General features: G+C 38.9%; 1 pseudogene across 1 annotated transcript in view; it reads right to left on the reverse strand.

The window, feature by feature from the left end:
* Window positions 1-21,735, reverse strand: part of LOC145813881 (calcium-transporting ATPase 3, endoplasmic reticulum-type-like) — a 141,512-nt pseudogene that overhangs the window by 51,368 nt on the left and 68,409 nt on the right. Inside the window, exons 2-4 of the transcript XR_014357280.1 lie at window positions 10,121-10,179; window positions 4,863-5,007; window positions 3,437-3,544 (exon numbers count right to left, since the gene is read on the reverse strand). The product of XR_014357280.1 is annotated as a calcium-transporting ATPase 3, endoplasmic reticulum-type-like (transcript). The remainder of the gene's footprint in view (window positions 1-3,436; window positions 3,545-4,862; window positions 5,008-10,120; window positions 10,180-21,735) is intronic.

The raw sequence follows: 21,735 nt of genomic DNA on the forward strand, positions 1-21,735 counted from the left end.
CATTAGCCGCATTGACAGTAATAGGAAAGGGTGGAGGAGTACAATTGTGAAGTAAGGAGAGATGGGGAATCATATGATGAGAGGCACCAGAGTCAAAAAGCCAGACAGACGAAGAGATACCTGAAGAAGACCCAAGCAAACCTGAATGAAGAGATGAAACAACGGAAGTAGATGGAGATGGCTGGGAGGTGGACAATATATGCTGAAGTTGACTAATCTGAGCAGTCAAGATCAAGAGTCGGAGCAGATGCAACATACGCAGTGGGAGGAGCCCGAAAGTGGTTCTGAGATTGCTGAAAAAATGAGACAGGCTGACGTCCTTTCTTGGGACAGTGGTACTTCCAATGGCCCTTCTGATGATAGAAGGCACACTCATCAAAAGCCAGAGACATCGTAATAACTAGAAAATTGAGGGATTAAAGTGTAATAAACCCTATATTCAACAAAATAGCCAAAACAGGGGTCGAAGGGTAATACACAGAAATCTGATGGGGGTAAGGCCAATAAATCCAAAACCATAGTGTAATAATCAGAAGAGTGTTAAGTCTGAATGTAAAATATAAAAACTAGTTTTTTTTTTTTTTTTTTTTTTTATTTTTTTTAACCCTGACCCACAAATATTAACTAGAGTATTGAAGTCAAAAGAACCAGTCTGAAGCCAAGAGAACCAAATCAGAGAAGAGAGAGAGAGAGATTGAAGCCGAAGTCAAGGAAGAGGGAGATTACGACGTGGTTGGTGGTGCCCACTAGGGTTTTGTAGCGTCAATGTCTCCGACGCGTAAACGTGGAGTGAGAGGAGCGAAGGGGAAGAGTGAGTTGCGTCTCGGTGATCTGGTTCTCGCCAAGGTCAAGGGAACTTCGATCGATCAAAGGAGAAGATTTGAGAACCAGAGACTGAAGAGGAAGATGACCCACAACTCACACAGAGACTGAAGAGGAAGACAATTTCTAGGGTTCTGGTGGTGGCTTTGATACTATGTAAGATTCTTGAAAGCTTTTCTGTATCTTGTATATTCAATGTGTGAATGATTACAATCAGACCTTAGATTATATAGCCCTAAATCCTAAACCAAAAGGGAGAATACAATTATGCCTCTAATAGGACTCTAACACAACCATACCTCTAATAGGACTCTAATTTGTACAACCACAATCATGCCTAATTTGGAAAATAATAGAAAATACACAATATATTCTCACACACGGAAATCCTAACTCCAACCCATAGTAGTCACCATCACCGGAGCCCTAACCACAACCAACAGCCACCATTGCGCACACACACACACACACACACACACACACACACACACAGAGGATCCGTCTATCATCACCTACAATACGTCCATCACCTCATACAATCCGTTCATCATCACCCTCCTTTCATCATCATCAACATCAACAACAGCAGCAGCAACAACAAAGAAGGGAAAAAATTTGAAGAAAATAAGAATAGAAAGAAAATATTTAATTTGAAACCCAGATTTGGTTTGTATTGATTTGAAACAACACATTTAGTTTGCATTGGTCCAATTGTGATGGTATGTCTGCAAGCACGATGCTTCAATAGTGATGGCATAATCACAATGCAACGATCGTTATGGTTTGATTTTGATGATGATTGGGGGGTATGCCAAAGGAAAAAGGGAGTGTTAGTGAGAATGTTATAGTGGCAGTGGCGAAGGGGGATGCAATGGCAGGCAGTACGTGATGATATCGTAGTGTGTGGTAGTCGGAGTCACAAGGACGCTAGGTGAGATTGGATCGCACCAGAGAGAGAAGGCAACATCATGGGGGAGGGGAAGCAGTGGCCTAACGGTGAGGGATGGGAAGCAATAGCAGCATGATTGGAGACAAAGGCAACGGCAGCATGGAAGAGGCAAAAGCAGAGGTGAAGATTGTTGTTTGTTTTAGTTCGGCAGTGGTTATAAGATAGAAGTTAGACATCTGGGAGATAGGGTTTTAGGGATGTAGGGTGGACGATTTTTTTTGGGAGGTGGTTTTTTTGGCCATGGAAACTTTTCCTTTTTTTTTTCTCTTTTTATATTTTATTTTTCTTTCAAATTTTTTTTTATTTGTTTAAAAAATGTTAGAAATTAAAAAGGGCAAAGTTGGTATTTTTATTTCAAATATGATGACATGAGCAAACTCCATCCACTTCTAATGGTGAGGGATGGGAAGCAATAGCAACATGATGGGAGACAAAGGCGACAACAACGTGGCAAAGGCAAAAGCGGAGGTGGTGGTTGTTGATAGTTGTTCTTCGTTTTAGTTCGGCAGCGGTTATAAGATAGAAATTAGTCATTTGGAGGATAGGGTTTTGGGGGTGTAGGGTAGACGTCTTGTTTTTTGGGAGGGGGTCTTTTGGCCATGGACACTTTCCCTTTTTTCTCTTTTTATATTTTATTTTTCTTTCAAATTTTTTTTATTTATTGGGCAAATTACATATACCCCCTCGAGGTTTGGCTAAATTACAGATACCCCCTTGAGGTTTCGAAAATTACATCCCGCCCCCTGAGGTTTATTTCATAACAAATTACCCCCTAATTTCTTATGCAAATATAGCATTCAAGGGGGAATTTGTAATTTCTCAAACCTCAGGGGGGTATCTGTAATTTAGCCAAACCTCGAGGGGTGTATATGTAATTTGCCCTTATTTATTTAAGAAATTAAAAAGGGTAAATTTGGTATTTTCATTTAAAATATGATGACATGAGCAAATTCCATCCACTTCACTAACGGTTGATTAATGGCGTGGGCCCAAGTGTAATGCAATAGTTTTCAAGGGAAGCCGGTGTCATTTTTCCATACTAGTGGGGCTGAGTGTAATTTGAACAATTACTGAGGGAGGTCCATGTAATTTTCCCTAGAAATAAAGGAAGAATAAAAAAAATTTCACAGTTAAGTAGCTACAGCAGTAACCACTGTCTAACATTAGACAACAATTCCACTTCTCACATTTCTTTCAAGATGAGAATAAAATAAATAAATAAATAAATAAAGCAAAGGATGATATTATCAAATCCTACAGGTTGACAAGTCAAGACAATTACTAACTCAAATTCAGAATGCAAACGCAAGACAAAACAGACAAAAAAATAACAAGCCCACACACAGGAAGTAGAAAAGAACATTTATAATACTATCCAATCCAATTAACCAACATTTTATAAGTCATAAAGGCATGAGTACATTTAACTCTGACATAAATTGCACTTGAAGAGAAAAAATTTAGTAGTATACAATATGAGGGGTTTGAATGAAAATATTATGTAAACAAGCTAGCCTGGAAACCATTTCAAGGAATATGTGATTTCAACATGTAAGCAATGCATACACAACAGTGCAGAAAATTATGAAAAAATTTACCGATAAAAGAATTTAGTCGTTCGTAATATATATGGTATTAGGAGGCATATTATTCGAGAAAAAATACCTGCATCCCATCACTGTCAAAAATAAAGCCCTCTGGCGCATATGTTGTCCCACTGACACTGTATTCAGAAGTAGGAGGACCATGGTGTGCAGAATGAAGCACAAATATCTGGACAGGCAGGAAATAGAAAGGGTAGATTAAGTTTTTCCATCTCATGGTAAAACAGGGTTCTATGATCAAATAAAGCAATCTGAATTAAGTAAAAATGTCCCCATCAATATGGAATTTCTTTCATAATATGAACAAATAGTTTTCACCTTCTTGTTCCTCTTGAGAATTAAAATTATTGAAGTGGAAGAAGTGCAAAACAAAGAAGAACAAACACAACGAAGGGACTTTAAAAAAACTAAAACCAGCACCAGTTCAACAATGGAGGGAAGAAAACAAACGGAATGTAGCAAGGACAAGTTTCGCACATCCATAAATTCAAAGAGTATATTACCAAAACACAAAATGAAGACCAACAAGAAGTGGGGGGAAAAAAAAAATAATTAGTATATTCTAAGCCTATAACTAGGCCACTCTTGTAATATTTAGTATCGATCTTAATTATATTATTTTCAAAATAAATCAAACAAAAATAAGCAGACCAAATGTCCGCTAAACAACCATATTGAGTAAGGTAGCGTTTGGTAGAGTTTTCTAAATATGATTTGAGAATAGGAGTTGTATTTTGAGTTTGTGAGTTTTGGAATTATGATTTGAGTGTAGAAAATTTATTTGGTGAATGAGTTTTGAAATGAGTGGAGAATTTTTGATGTGACATATGATATCTGATACAAAAACTTACAACTCATAACCAAACACACAACTAAAAAATCTATTAAAAGCTCATAAAAAATTTTAAAATTTTTCAAAAATATTGTTTTATTAAAAATATTTAAAAAAACAAGTGCCAATTGCCAAAAAATAAAATAAAATAAATAAATAAATAAATAAATAAAATTGCACTGTTCAAGTCAATCGGCCGGACGACGAATGTCTTACCGGTAGGCCAAATTTCAAAATTTAAAAACCCGCTTGGAACGAGTTTTCAAAAGGAGGAGTGGAGTTAATTTTCCAAAACCCAAACCAAACATCATACTAGAATATAGGCGTAGAACTATGGTTCCAAAACTCTTCCAAACACAGCCTAAAACTGTCTCCAACAGACACACAACTTACCTAAAAGAAATTGCAAAAAAAAAAAAAAGGGAATACATCGATATTTACTTGACATGTTGAAATTCAAAAAGCAATTTTAAACATCAAAACCTGACAATGAAGTGCACTAAACAAAATAAAATAAACTAACCATATTGAAGAATCAGCTTTCATAACATCAACCCTAACAAATTACATGTTATCATTTTTACAGCAATGCAAGGAAGACATACAGATAGCTAGAGGTGTTCATGTACCTAATTGTAAAAAGTAATGCGCTAACCTTCGAAACAGACATCATATTGGTAGTCAGAGTACCAGTCTTGTCACTGCAAATTACTGTTGTGCAGCCTAAGGTCTCTACAGATGGCAAAGACCTTACAATAGCATTCATCCGAGCCATTCGTTTTGTTCCAAGAGCCAAACACCTAATAAAATTAAAGGAAACATAATGCTGAAGTTCCACAAAAAGCTTCTACAAATATCATGTGCAGGCAACCTGAACAACCAGAAAACATTTACCCCTGTATTTTTTGTGCTAACTGTACAGAAATATCAACGACCTGAAAACTAAGTGAAATTCAATCCAGTATATGATAGATTCTTGGAAAATTATGCAAGGAGAGCCTCATCTAGCACATAAAGCCAAAAGTATCACGAACTTTCATATTAGTTAAATAATACTCCCTCTGTCCTATTTTATGTGTCTTACTTTCCATTTGTGGCAGTCCCGCTTTATGTGTCTAAGTTTCAAATTTCAAAACCCTAAATCATCAATTTGCCATATTGCCTGCCTTCTAGGAAGCACGGATACCGATACGGGATACGGGTACGATACGATATAGATACGGCGATACGACAAAATTTAAAAAATTAGGATACGGGTACGGCGGGGATACGTTCGTAAAAAAATATTATTTTTATAATTTTTAATAATATAGCATGTATAAAAACAAAAAATAAAAAAAAGAAGAGTCAAAATTCACCTAACAACACAAATTATGAAAATTTAAATTTTTTTACAAAAAGAGTCAAAATTCACCTAATAACATAAATTCTGAAAATTTAAATTTTAAATAAAAAAGAGTTAAAAAAAAGAAAAAAGAAAAAAAGTCAGAACTATTATCCTAATATCTCAAAACATAAGAAAAACAAAAAATAAAATAAAATAAAAATCAAAACAGGAGCTGGGAGAGAGAGAAACAGTGAGATCGAACAAGAGGGACTGAGTGAGATCGAGCGAGAGAGGGACCGAGAGATCAAGCGAGAGGGAGAGAGAGAGACCAAGAGATCGAGCGAGGGGGAGAGAGAGAGGAAGTGAAAGGGAGAGGGAGAGAGGACGAACTTGATCGACGATGATTCCTTGTCCTCCTTGCTGCTGCCTGCTGTTCGCGAACCTTCCTTGCGATAGAGACGATTGAGACGACGACTCCTCTTGCTGCTACTGTTCGCGAACCTAGGGCTTGGAGGTTGGTTGATTTTTTTTTGTTTTATGTTACATTATTTTGTTATTTTACAGTTTAACCCCATTAGAAGTTTTTGAAATTATTTTTTCACCCCGCCGTATCCCGAAAGTATCCTGTACGTATCTTGAAGTATCCTAGCGTATCCCAAACATATCCGAAATTCAAAAAATAAAAAAAAAATATATGGGATACTTCTTTGCCGTATCTGATACGTATCCCGCCGTATCGGATCCGTATCCGACACGCGTACGGGGGCCGTTTTGGAGTATCCGTGCTTCATAGCCTGCCTTTAAATTTATATTTAACCACATAATCCAACCCCAAAAAGTTACTCGAATCGGACAAAAGGCATTTTTTAAAATTCCAAAAGAATTCCATAAACTGTGTAAATGGTCAAATATGCCATACAAAATGGGATGAATCAAGTACAAAGATAGCTTTCACTGCTCAAAAACAGAGATGCATATTTTTCAGCCAAATTTATTTAGCAAAAAATAAGATAGAAAAATTATGTAGCCCGGCCAGACATGACAAGTTAATCGGTGCTAAGAAAGATTGGTACTTAAGGAACAGATTGGTTAATTGTGAAATAAAGTAGTAGTCTTTAAGGCCATATTTTGGGAACTTAGATAGTGGTTAATATAGCGAACAAGACTTGGTAGACTTTTAACTGTGTGCCTAGATACTTTACAAGCTTAGGTTTATCTGTTTTTGAAGGTTTGGATGTATTTGTTTGCATCATCTTGATACTTGATTTCTTATAAAGTTACCTCTTATTTATCAAAAAGAACTGTGCCCAGTAACAAGCCGCATTTGCTGTGGTATCTGTCTATAAAATGTGAGCATTAGATGACAATAATGGGGTTGTAATGCCTTCTATATATATATATGTGTATCTTTGGGACTCTTCCTTGCACCCTTTCATGCTTAGTTGTTAATTTAAAGCAAATGCTAGTTGATATATTCCCAGCAACCTCCCTGCAGTGTTTTACCACTGCAGCAGTTGGTGTCAGATCTATTGATCTTCTCTTCTTGTGGATTAATTAACTTGCATTTGAAGCCACAAACAGTCCATGAATGAAAGAACGAGGAAAGGATGGAAAGATGATCAACTTGTTGAAGCGATGATTGCATCAAAAATGAAGGAATATATATATATATATATTGATATGTAGATTATCCTGGGCCAGCTTGCGCGCACCAGACTATGTCCCTACAGCCCGAACAAGCCTTCCGAAACAGGTTTATTCCCTACAGTCCGTGGCCCAAGAGTTTTGTTGTCGAAGGGACTTGAACTTGAGACCTTGGAGGGAGCAAACTCCCAAGTCACAGGCCTCATGCACCAGGCCAAACCTTTGGGGTTAAAAATGAAGGAAAATATTGAAGATCTTCATATCAAGTTAGGTGAAATATTTTGGCACAGAGATTCTTATCTCTGGAATCAGAGGTAGAAGGTGAATCACCACCATTATTTGATGAGTATTCTGACAATGGATGTCTAATTGTTGGCAACATAAGTGTTCATACATCTATTGATTCTGCCAACAACATAAGCAATAATTACATGACTTTGTTGTTGATGATTTTTTTTTTTTGTAACAACGGACAACATGATCTGTTGATTGATTTTTCATTACCTGAAACAATGAATCTTGAGTTGTTAAGTGCTTCAAAATAGTATTATTTGAAGCTTTCTTTGAGTTAGCACGATCCATTTTCGTGGAATTTTGCTGAAGACTATATGAAGATAGACTCGTGGATTAAATTCTTCATTAGAAATTACATACGGATGCTGACTATCAATAAGATACAATCGTGGAAATATAGAAATGAAACTAGAAAATGAAATTTAAGTTCAATTTTTGCAAATTATAAAATTGTAAAACGAAGGAAGATGTAAGGGCATGCTAAGGAAGTGTTAAGCAAGTCAAAAGCATAAGTTCAAACAACAAAGGAAATGCTGACAACAAACTCAAGGGCAAGTTTCACGCAACAATGGAGTGACTAAAGCAGCCCAACCAGACATTAGCAACTCAAGAACTGTTGCTAATTTAAAGGTTCCAACTCAAGAACAGTTCCTTAAGGAATTGATTCTTATTTGTGAGTATAGTAATCTGTGAAGTTAAGAAACAGTCTTTAAGGCCACATTTTGGGAATTTGCATTGTGGTTAATATAGTGAACAAGTCTAAGTGCACTTTTTTTTGGTTCTGCCTAGTAATGCTTACATTTACTATGGTAGCTGTCTAGAAAATGTAAGTGTTAGATAACAATGGGTTGTAGACTGAAAGTGACATGAGAGCATCAACTTTGAAAATGAGAGCATGCATATATATAAATTTTAATTTGTAATTTTTTTCATTATTTGAGAATCAACAAATGGTTTTTCATGTATATTTTAAAAAGAAATAATAAAGAAAATTAAAGCAAAAAATATATGAAAAAATTTGTAGAGTAGCATGGCAAAATGCAAGATGTTGATTTTTTAAATCTCAGGTTCAAGTCATTTCAAGTTCAAGATGGTTTTTTTTTTTTTTTTTTTGGGATAAATATTTCAGGTTCAAAATCTTTTGAGCATTATATATTGTGCTATTGCAAGATACACAAGATCATGCAACATGTGAGCCTAGAACTCTATACCACAGAATGTACAAAACAGCTGGGTCCATCACATTGATGTTGTTTTGTGGAACATGGATAGCAGCAGGTGTACTATAGAGTGGCACAACAGATGAATCCATAGACGTGTCAGCTAAATATTCTCACAAACATCAATTCATTGTCAACCAAAAATTCTTTCTCAATTTTGCTCCTAGTAAAATCCACGAACCAGAGTATGGTCCACCACGATGGCAGATTTGGCTTATTATAGTTCCCAGCAATTGCTCTGCCGTGTTTTTTAACTGCATCAAATTTAGCAATAAACCTATTTTTGTGCAAACTACATAGAAATACAATTTGACAAAGAACAGCACGAAATAGAGGCTCTAATCCATGAAATGCCAAACCATCATTGATAAATCAGAAATGTGGGCTCAAAGGACGTTACCCTTTTTAAATCATCAAAATTAGCAAAATAGGTTGAGAGAAATTAAAAGCAATAAAGATGTTAATCACCAGCTGCCCCAAAAGTTTAACCGGTTAATGATGATCCCTCACAATTTGAACTGAATAGGGTGCACAAAAACAAACAAAACATAATAAAATAGACACTAACAATCACATATAACAAGACTTGACACCTCCAATAAACAAAGCTCCAATATTAGGTTACATTAATGCTTGCACCAAAAGCTTTTGCTGTCAGGAAAAGGGACCATATATATATATATATCAAGCTCTCAAAAAAAACAGTGCATCACAAACTCATGGGCAATTTTGAATCCTCAAAAACCATATCTACTGGTTATCACTTGTCGTGATTGTAAAATACAATTTGTTTGGTAAGGCTCCTTAAAGTATTGGAGGTCCAAGTTAACATTAAATGTGCATTATATGAGATAAAAGCACACCAATGTTAATTTGGATTGCTAAAAAATCACAGAAAGTGGAAAGCTGTGTATATAAGCAAAAAGTGAAAAGTGGAAAGTTGGGGAAGCAAAGATGGACCCTATTGATAGCTCACATAAACATGTCCTTAGCAGTGACTGAGAACTCCATTCAGTTTCAATAATAAGAAGAATCTCAAGGCATGATGTGTGCATCATACACTCCTCAAACTTCTAGAAATGCGCATTTAAAAAAAAAAAAAAAAAAAGCAAACAAACAAACAAAATAAAACAAAAATTGCGTATGCATGTTACAGTTTTAAGGCACCCACATCTTTGATAAAATTAAGTTTATGCTCAAGGACACCCTATTCTAAATTTCAGTCATCTGCATTTTGTATAGAAAGTACATGTCCAAGACACACCAATTTCAAATTTTCTGTCGAATGTACTGAAACACGGGTGTCATACATGTCAAAGTCAATATTTTTTATGGTGGCAGTAATACATGAGGGAAAGCAACCCAAAAAAAAATTTGTTGAGTGCAAGTTTATTGTTCTTCATCATTAACATCAGTTAAAGCACTTACGTAGTAACAACAGCAGGAAGCCCCTCAGGAATAGCTGCAACTGCAAGAGCAACTGCAATCTAGATGGGTAATGTAAATTAGGTCAGAGAAAGTAGAATTCACTACTCGGCATGAAAATATAATGAAACAAAAGCTGAGAAACATATACCAAGGTCAAAAGAAAGAAAATAATAGCATAAAAATTGCCATATGCACAAAATAGATATGAGTTAGAATCTGAATGACTATCCTTTCATAAAATCAGATGAAATGTACTGATTCTACACAGCTAAGAGCCTAAGACAAATTCTGTAAAATGTAACTAGGAGCATGAGTACAATGACAGAAAATGATAAAATCAATGACCATAATTTCAAATGACTGCACGTGAAAAAGTGCAACTATAGAAGAATAAATTAGATGCCAATAAAGCCAGATTGGTATTTAAGCAAATGAAGATGTGGATCTTGAAAGGTGTAATGCTAAACACATACCAAGTTAACATGAAAATCATAGGAACAACTGAAAGAAAAGCTACATTTATAGATGACCACATCCGTTGTACTTGGTCATGCAAACTTTCAGTATTTATGTTTACTTTTTCCACCATTTAATAAAGCTTGTAAGGCTCATAAATTTCAATGTGATGTTTGTGAGTTAGCTAAACATTCTCATACTATTTATATTCCTCATACGTCTTGTGCCCCTTGTGTATTTGATCTTATTCATTCTGATGTTTGAGAGCCTTCACCTATTCCCGCCTTTTCTGGCCATAGGTATTATGTGACCTAAATGACCCACACCCGTTGTACTCGGGTTTATCTCATTACAAGTAAATCTGGTGTTTTTCCTATATTTGTTCAGTTTCTTCAGATGGTTAAAACTCAGTTTCACACTGTTGTTTGAAATATATGATCTAATAATGGTGGGGAATACATCTCCAATGCTTTTCATTCCCATCTTAATCAGTCTAGTATACTTCAACAACTTACTTGCCCCAGTACTCCTGAACAAAATGGGATTGCTGAACGCAAAAACTGTCACATAATGTATGTGGTTCGTTGTCTTCTTCAGGATATGAATGTTCCTAAGTCTTATTGGCATAATGCAATCCTTGCCACATTGCATCTGCACTCCTAGTCGTGTTTTCCAAGGTCTTGCTCCTCTTCAAGTCTTACATCCTACCAGGACTCTTTTTCCTCTCTTACCTTAGCTTTTTGGGTGTACTTGTTTCGTCCAAAACAGAAGTCCTACTTGAACTAAGTTGGATGACAAGGCCATTAGGAGTATCTTGTTAGGGTATTCCACCATGTCAAAAGGGTATCTATGTTATGATCCTAGCCCTTGTAGGTACTATTGTTACACCATGAGAAGGACCCTTTTTTTAGTACTTACACTTCTATGCAGGATTCCTCTATCACTCCTATCCCATTGGAGGATTCTTGTGTTCGGCCTCTTCCCATTTGTGATGAGGTTGAGGTTGGCTCTAATGAGGTTCCTCCTCCTTCTCCTCCTCCATTGCAAGTATTCTCATCATTCTCATCCACTGCCAACAGCCTCTCCGATAAGTGAGTTAGGTAATTCTTCCCTTATGGTTCGTGCTCCTCGTGAATCGTTTTGGTTATCTCAGCAGTACTAATCATCCGATTTCTCAATATCTTTCTTATGATAGTGTTTCACCTGCCTATCATTCCTTCCTTGGCAAGCTCAAGTTAGAAACTATTTCTCGTTCTGTGTCAGAAGCTCTACAGAATCCCAATTAAGTAGCTGCTGCGCAAACCGAGATGACAGCTTTGGAATAGAATCAGACCTGGCAACTTGTCTCTCTCTTATCTGGCGAGAAGACTGTTGGTTGCAAATGGGTATTCAATATTAAGTATCTTGCACATGGCATTGTGGACAGCTACAGCGCGGCTTCTTGCCAAGGGGTTTACTTAGGTTCTTGGCAATGATTTTGGGGCTACTTTTGCACTAGTTGCCAAGCTTACCGTTGTTCGTCTTCTTATTTCCCTAGCTGCCTCTCATTATTGGCATTTTTCATCAGCTAGATGTCAAGAATGCATTTCTTCATGGGGACTTACTTGAGACTATTTCCCCAATTTTTTAGTAGAGGGGAGTGTGTGGGAAAAGTTCGTCGACTGCACAAGTCTTTATATGGGCTTAAATAGTCTTTTCGAGCTTGGTTCAACCGTTTTAGCTCTGTCATTTTATCCATGGGGAATGTTCAGTGCCACTCAAATCATACATGCTTTATTCACCGGAATTCCACTGTTCAGTGTATTATTCTGCTTGTGTATGTTGATTATATCATCCTCACACGTAATGATTCAGTTGGCATAGCACAAGTCAAGAGGGATATGAGTCAGGCATTTGATATTAAGGATCTGAGTCCTCTCAAATATTTTCTGGATAGTGATGTTGCTCACTCTCGTCAGCGGATTTTATTGTCCCAAATGAAGTACATTCTTAATCTTCTTCAAGACACCCGTATGCTGGGATGCAAACCTAATATGCTTCTACTCCTATGGATCCTAACCTCAAGCTTACATCAAGAGTCTGGTGAGTTACTGAAGGATCCAAGCACATATCAACACCTTGTTGGCCGTCTCATTTATTTTACTAACACTAGACCTGATTTGACTTGCGGTTAGTGCTACAAGTCAATTTATACATGCACAGCTTCTTGATGTTCATCACATTTTGCGATATTCGAAGACTTCTCCTGGTTTGGGGTTATTTTCACAACTGGTATTCAATTAGGGCTCTCGTGTTTTCACTAATGCAGACTATGCAAGGTCTAGAACTGATAAACATTCCACGTCTGGCTTCTGTATTTTTTATGGTGATCATCTAATACCATGGAAAAGTAATAAACAAACAATTGTGTATAGATCTTCTACTGAAGCTGAGTATCAGGCAATGGCGCAACGTATATTCGAGGTTCTATGACTCCACTCTATTCTTACAGAGTTGGGGTTGGAGGAGGTTGCCCCCTCCTCTTTGTTTTGTGACAACAAATCAGCCATTATGTTATCCTTTTATTCACTACTGCATGAGGGGACTAAACATATAGAGGTTGACATATATTTCATTCGAGTCATTCGAGAAAAGGATCGGATTGGTATTGTGAGTCCATCCTTCATCTCCTCTTCTAAACAGCTAGCTGAAATCACAGGAAATTAGGTAATATTCCTATATTTTTTTATTCCTCTTGATTTATTTCCTATTTTGTATATATTCTCCATCAATATAAATATATAGGCTGGTCTCTGTTCTAGACAAGCCATTCAACTCTATTCTTCTTATACATGCTAACAAAACTTATGTTTCTGGTCATGCAACATTTAAACAAGGGACACCTGACCAAAAATCAGTCTTCTTTTTCCTTCAATTGGGGACAAATTTTCTCCTTTTGCATATTTAAGTATAATACTTAGGATTTTTAAAGTTCAAGAAGAATATGAAAACCCTTCTTAGATGCCTTGTTTTTCAATACCACGGTTGATGGAACATCACCAGGAATTGCATTAAGATCCCCATGTAGATGTACCTTCCCAAGTAACTTGACATTTCCTTACAACTAACTTTGTCGATAGCAGTCTGGATTCTAAAGAGGACGGATAATTGTAATCTCTCATGGAATGTTTCTCCTATTGATCCAGTGTCTTCCAAGTCTAAAGCATAGAACCCACCTTATTAATTGACTGCAGACCCAACAATTCTATAGCTAAGGATTTACATAAAATCCCCTTTATAAGGTGACTGATGACAAGAACCATTGAACATGGTTGTCTGAATCGTACGATTCGCGATATGATTCGTACGATTCAATACAATTTCTGCTTAGGACAATACAAATCACACCTTGGAATCGGAAAATTGAAATTCGAACTCTAAATCGTTTGAATCTGTCAGAATCACCGATGCACCCAATTCTAAACAATTCAGATTTCATTTTTTGATGTCTGAAACGAAATCGTTTGACATCTTTTAACCAGAAAAAAGAAAAAGAAAAGAAAAGATCAATACATGTTGAAGATCAAGCTATGGCTTGTGAAGAGAGGAATCGAAAAAAGAAGAGGAAAGAACCTGCCATTGACAAAATCAAGCAGCAATTTTGCTTCTTCATACCCAAAATCTAAAGGAATGTAAAGAAATCAAACTAGGGATTCTCGGTACTCTCCCATGCTCATCTTCTCTCCTTCGTTACCTAAAAGTTGTGTGGGGCAAGTTTTTGTTGCCTACCTCGTCTCTTTGTGGGTCTCCGTAATCCTTTAATAATATTATATAGCTACATATCTATATTACATTCTGTAGTTATACACACGTACGCTTTAATAAATAATATCTATATAGTACAATATATTTTATATAAATTATATACTATATATATACTTTATATAAATTATATATATTTAATAATTAAATTACAAAATAAGTAATTAAATTATATATTTTATACTCCCTCTGTCCCATTTTGTTGGTCCATTATTTCTTTTTCTTTTTTTTGTCCCAAAATATATGTCCACTTTGAAAAGTCAAAGACTTTAATTTTGAAAGTTTCGAAAAAGTAATTGTAAAGTTTCGAAAATTACCCCTTCTAAAGTAATCATATACAATGGAGACCAACAGAGGCAGCAGTGAAGAGATGCGATACAGTGACAGTAGATAGGAGTGTTAGGGAAAGGGGTAGACCTAGATTGACGTGGACTAGTGTAGTAAATAGAGATGCAAACCTCCTTAATTTCGCTAATGAAATGGCCTTAGATTGAGTCCAGTGAAGAAAAATTATTCATGCAACAGACCCCATTTGATGGGACTTAAAACTTGATTTCGTTTGCTTTGGTTTGGTTTGGACTATCAATATGGGAAGGAGAGAGTAATTAATTATAAATACAATATATTTTAAGTAAATTATATATTATATATAACATTATAGTGGTTCATAAATTTATATTAGATTATTATTTTTTTCATTTTAATCACTATATTTGTGATTTTATATGTATATAAATGTATATATATATTCAAATATAGATATATATATATATATATATAATGATGTGAAAGATTCATGATTCGATTCGATTCAAAATTAATTTTTTTGAGAAATTGATTAACGATTCGATTTGCAATTTGACAACCATGCCGGTGAATAATAATCTCATTCAACCACCCTAACATATGAATCACCCTCAACCAGAAAAAGTTCTTCTTTCAGGCTTGGCAAGAAGGCATTAATCTCTCGCCTCGATTGCTGTCATTGCCCTTCACCTTCCAACGTGCTCATCCCTCCAGAAATAAAGGCTATCTAGAAACAATTAACAATAACAACACTGTACTAACATATTCAGAAGGGGGAGGGGGATGGATAAAGTTTCCACTAAAGGTGCCAAAAGGGAACAACCTATGTACACTAAGAGTATACAAGTTGGACAAAAAGCCATCAATAAAATTTAGCTCCTATGAAATCGACCAAGGAAACAGAAGTTCAAAATGCTCTCTAAGCCAGCCGTGAAAATTATGAAAACAATGAGATCATATTTCAATGGTTTTACCTCCTCACATAGGTGTGCAACTTGGCCCAAAAGCTGTTAAAAGAAAGAAAGATGTTACTGTAAAAGGACTCAATGGTTCAATGAAAAGTACCAAGGTTGGACAATCACTTGGAGGCAGTATCATCATAAATATGAAGTATGAACATCCATATCTTCAGCTTCAGAATATCTTTCAGAGTAAAAGAAAGGCATCCAGCGCCCCCCCAACCAAAGTATTTCCAAACATCGCACCTCAAGACAGTGATTGTATTCAAAAAATTAAATTGTTCCCCCCACCATCAAAGTATTTCCAAACATCACACCTCAAGACAGTGATTGTATTCAAAAAATTAAATTAAATTAAATTGTTCAAAACAACCAAGTCATCATATTAGCGTAGGATACAACCTCAATAGAAAAATACTAAAAACATATAGATATATATGGGTCCTGCTAATGACAGCCCAAAGGCTGTCAAAAAGCACCACAAAATGCCAAAATATTTATAATCCCAATACACTTTTCATATGTCCCAAAACACTTATACACATTTCAATACACTTTTTACACACTGTTTACCATAAGGGCTGTTTCTAGTAAGCCATCGGGGGCCAAAATCAAGTAACAGTCGCAAGAAGGGCTGGGAATACATCAAACACCTCGGGAGTAACCAGCGTGAGTTGTGAAACTTACGGAACTAGCACGGAACTTCCAGTTTGAAAACTAAGTTGGAAAAAGACACTTTCTTCACGCTTAAGCTTGGAAATAGGACATCGGGGGGCCAAAACCGTGTACCAGTCACGAGAAGGACCGGGAGATGCCCCAAACACCTCGGGAGAGTCCAAGGTAAGTTGTGGAGACTTACGGAACTAGCACGGGACTCTCGGTTTGGGAACTAAATTGAAAAATGCACCTTTTTCACACTTCAACTCGAAAATAAGCAGTTGGGGGCCCAAATCGTGTAACAGTCACGAGAAGGCCCGGGGAACACATCAAACACCTCGGGAGGGACCAATGTAAGCTGTCAGAACTTACGGAACTAGCACGGGAGTCCCAGTTTGAAAACTAAGTCCGAAATGGCACTTTTCTCGCACTTAAGCTTGAAAATAGTCCATCGGGGGGCCAAAATCGTGTAACAGTTAAGGGAAGGTCCGGGAACACCTCAAACACCTAGGGAGGGACCAACGTGAGTTGTGGAAACTTACGGAACTTGCATGGGACTCCCGGTTTGAAAACTAAGTCAAAAAATGCACTTCTTAAACACCTAAGTTTGAAAATAGCCCATATGTGTGCCAAGTTTCGTGCCAAACCGACGACGTTTGGTATTTCGGGGCGTCCACACCTCGAATTCAATTTTCATAAGGAACTACTTTTGCCTAGAGCGAAATCCGGCTCTAACTCCAAAATCGGGAACCCAATTGGAGTCCTGTCATCTCCTACAAGTTTCTCGTGCTTAGGCGGTCTTGTGCGCCAGGTTTCGGGCAAAACAGACGCCTTTTGGCAATTTCGGGGTGTCAACACCTCGAATTCAAGTTTCTTAAGGAACTAGTTTGCCTAGAGTGAAATCCGTCTCTAACTCCCAAACCGGGAACCCCATTGGAGTACCGTTTTCTCCCACGAGTCTCTCGTGCCTAGGTGGTCGTGTGTGTTAAGTTTCGTGTCAAGCCGACGCCGTTTGGTAATTTTGGGGCGTCAACACCTTAAATTCAAATTTCTTAAGGAACTAGCTTGCCTAGACCGAAATCCGGCTATAACTCCCAAACCGGGAACCCGATTCGAGCCCCGTCTTCTCCTACAAATCTCTCGTGCCTAAGCAGTTGTGTGTGCCAAGTTTCTTGCCAAACCGACGCCGTTTGGCAATTTTGGGGCGTCAACACATCGAATTTAAATATCTTAAGGGACCAAATTGTCTAGACCGAAATCTGGCTCTTACTCCTAAACCGGAAACCCGATTGGAGCCCCGTCTTCTCCCACAAGTCTCTCGTCTTTAGGCGGTCATGTGTGCCCAGTTTTGTGCCAAACCGACGGCGTTTGGTATTTTGGGGCGTCAACACCTCGAATTCAAATTTCTTGAGGAACTACTTTTGCCTAGAGTGAAATCCGACTTTAACTCACAAACCGGGAACCCGATTGGAGCCGTGTCTTCTCCCAAAACTCTATCGTGTTTAGGCGGTCATGTGTGCCAAGTTTCGTGCCAAACCCACGGCGTTTGGTATTTCGGGCGTCCACACCTCGAATTCAATTTTCATAAAGAACTCCAAAATCGGGAACCGAATTGGAGTCCTGTCATCTCCTACAAGTTTCTCGTGCTTAAGCGGTCTTGTGCGCCAGGTTTCGGGCGAAACAGACGCCTTTTGGCAATTTCGGGGCGTCAACACCTCGAATTCAAATTTATTAACGAACTAATTTGCCTATAGTGAAATCTAGCTCTAACTCCCAAACCGGGAACCTGATTGGAGCCCCGTCTTCTCCCACAAGTTTCACGTGCCTAGGCGGTCGTGTGTGCCAAGTTTCGTGCGAAACCGACGACTTTTGGCGATTTTGGGGTGTCAACACCTCGAATTTAAGTTTCTTAAGGAAGTAGCTTGCCTAGAGTGAAATCCGTCTCTAACTCCCAAACCGGGAACCCGATTGGAGTACCGTCTTCTCCCACAAGTCTCTCGTGCCTAGGCGGTCGTGTGTGTCAACTTTCGTGTCAAACCGACGCCGTTTGGTAATTTTGGGGCGTCAACACCTCGAATTCAAATTTCTTAAGGAACTAGTTTGCCTAGGCCGAAATCCGGGTCTAACTCCCAAACCGAGAACCCAATTCGAGCCCCGTCTAGTCCCACAAGTCTCTCGTGCTTAGGAAGACGTGTGTGCCAAGTTTCGTGCCAAACCGACGCCGTTTGGCGATTTTGGGGCGTCAACACCTCGTATTTAAATTTCTTAAGGGACCAAATTGTCTAGACCGAAATCTGGCTCTTACTCCCAAATCGGGAACCCGATTCGAGCCCCGTTTTCTCCCATAAGTCTCTCGTTCCTAGGCGGTCGTGTGTGCCAGGTTCGTGCCAATCGAACCCTGTTTGGTGATTTTAAGGTGTCAAAACCTCGAATTCAAATTTCTTAATGACCTAGGTTGCCTAGAGTGAAATCTGGCTCTAACTCCCAAATCGGGAGCCCGACTAGAGCCCCGTCTTCTCCCACAAGTCTCTCGTGTTTAGGCGGTCATGTGTGCCAAGTTTTGTGCCAAACCGACGGCGTTTGGTATTTTGGGGCGTCAACACCTCGAATTCAAATTTCTTAAGGAACTACTTTTGCCTAGAGTGAAATCCGGCTCTAACTCCCAAATCGGGAACCCAATTGGAGTCCTATCTTCTCCCACAAGTTTCTCGTGCCTAGGCGGTCGTGTGTGCCAAGTTTCGTGCGAAACTGACGCCTTTTGGCGATTTTGGGGCGTCTATACCTCGAATTCAAGTTTCTTAAGGACCTAGTTTGCCTAAAGAGAAATCCGGCTCTAACTCCCAAATCGGGAACCCGATTGGAGCCGTGTCTTCTCCCACAACTCTATCGTGTTTAGGCGTTCATGTGTGCCAAGTTTCGTGCCAAACCGACGCGTTTCAGCGATTTTGGGGCGTCAAAACCACGAATTCAAGTTTCTTAAGGAACTAGTTTTCCTAGAGTGAAATCCGGTTCTGACTCCCAAACCGGGAACCCGATTGGAGTACATTCTTCTCCCATAAGTCTCTCGTGCCTAGGCGGTCGTGTGTGCCAGGTTTCGTGCCAATCGAACCCCGTTTGGTGATTTTAAGGTGTCAAAGCCTCGAATTCAAATTTCTTAATGAACTAGGTTGCCTAGAGTGAAATCTGGCTCCAACTCCCAAACGGGGAACCCAATTTGAGCCCCGTCTTCTCCCATAAGTCTCTCGTTCCTAGGCGGTCGTGTGTGCCAGGTTCGTGCCAATCGAACCCTGTTTGGTGATTTTAAGGTGTCAAAGCCTCGAATTCAAATTTCTTAATGACCTAGAGTGAAATCTGGCTCTAACTCCCAAATCGGGAGCCCGACTAGAGCCCCGTCTTCTCCCACAAGTCTCTCGTGTTTAGGCGGTCATGTGTGCCAAGTTTTGTGCCAAACCGACGGCGTTTGATATTTTGGGGCGTCAACACCTCGAATTCAAATTTCTTAAGGAACTACTTTTGCCTAGAGTGAAATCTGGCACTAACTCCCAAACCGGAAACCTAATTGGAGTTCTGTCTTCTCCCACAAGTTTCACGTGCCTAGGCGGTCGTGTGTGCCAAGTTCCGTGCGAAACCGACGCCTTTTGGCGATTAAGACTTGGGGTCACTGCTGTGGCAAATGCACAGTAGTGACTGTTGTGCTTCATTTTGTGATGTATTATGGGCTTATTTTTATGATCTGAACCGTTCATTTTGTAAGATTTGTTGAGTACTTCAAGCCTACCAAAAATCATATTAATCGGATATCAACAACTATATGATCCAATTGCATATTTTTATATTATTTTTCAAAAGAAAAACTTCTTGTTTGTTTTTTTGGTTATCAATCATATAGTTATTGGTATCCGATTAATATGATTTTTGTTAGACTTGAAGTACTCAACAAACCCTACAAAATGAACGGTTCAGATCATAAAAATAATCCCATAATGCATCACAAAATGAAGCACAACAGTCACTGCTGTGCCTTTGCCACAGCAGTGACCCCAATTCCTTGGCGATTATGGGGCGTCAACACCTCGAATTCAAGTTTCTTAAGGAACTAGTTTGCCTAAAGTGAAATCCGGCTCTAACTCCCAAACAGGAAGCCCGATTGGAGTCCTGTTTTCTCCCACAAGTTTCTCGTGCCTAGGCGGTAGTGTGTGGCAGGTTTCGTGCGAAACCGACGCCTTTTGGCGATTTTAGGGCGTCAAAACCTCGAATTCAAGTTTCTTAAGGAACTAGTTTTCCTAGAGTGAAATCCGGCTCTGACTCCCAAACCGGGAACCCGATTGGAGTACCGTCTTCTCCCAGAAGTCTCTCGTGCCAAGGCTGTCGTGCGTGCCAAATTTCGTGCCAAACCGACGCTGTTGTGGTGATTTTGGGGCATCATCACCTCGAATTCAAATTTCTTAAGGAACTAGCTTGCCTAGGCCGAAATCCGGCTCTAACTCCCAAACCGGGAACTCGATTCAAATCCCGTCTTCTCCCACAAGTTTCTCGTGTCTAGGCGGTCGTGTGTGCCAAGTTTCGTGCAAAACAGACGCTGTTTGCAGATTTTGGGGCGTCAACACCTCGAATTCAAGTTTCTTAAGGAACTAGTTTGCCTAGAGTGAAATCCGGCTTTAACTCCGAAACCGGGAACCCGATTGGAGTACCGTCTTCTCCCACAAGTCTCTCGTCCCTAGGCGGTCGTGTGTGCCAAGTTTCGTGCCAGACCGACGCCGTTTGGTGATTTTGGGGCATCAGCACCTCGACTTCAAATTTCTTAACGAACTAGCTTGGCTAGACCGAAAACCGGCTCTAACACCCAAACCGGGAACCCGATTCGAGCCCTGTCTTCTCCCACAAGTCTCTCGTGCCTAGGCAGTCGTGTGTGCCAAGTTTCGTGCAAAACCAACGCCGCTTGGCGATTTTGGGGCATCAACACCTCGAATTTAAATTTCTAAAGAGACCGAAATCCGGCTCTAACTCCCAAACCGGGAACCCGATTCGAGCCCCGTCTTCTCCCACAAGCCTCTCGTGCCTAGGCGGTCGTGTGTGCCAAGTTTCGTGATAATCGAACCCCGTTTGGTGATTTTAAGGTGTCAAAACCTCGAATTCAAATTTATTAACGAACTAGTTTGCCTATAGTGAAATCTGGCTCTAACTCTCAAACCGGGAACCCGATTGGAGCCCCGTCTTCTCCCACAAGTCTCTCGTGATTAGGCGGTCTTGTGGGCCAAGTTTTGTGCCAAACTGACGGCATTTGGTATTTTGGGCCGTCAACACCTCGAATTCAAGTTTCTCAAGAAATTAGTTTGCCTAGAGTGAAATCCGTCTCTAACTCCCAAACCGGGAACCCCATTGGAGTACCGTTTTCTCCCACAAGTCTCTCGTGCCTAGGTGGCCGTGTGTGTTAAG

The sequence above is a fragment of the Camellia sinensis genome, chromosome 15 (genome assembly GCF_055761805.1).
Source record: "Camellia sinensis isolate YWXY chromosome 15, ASM5576180v1, whole genome shotgun sequence".
Classification (NCBI taxonomy): Eukaryota; Viridiplantae; Streptophyta; class Magnoliopsida; order Ericales; family Theaceae; genus Camellia; species Camellia sinensis.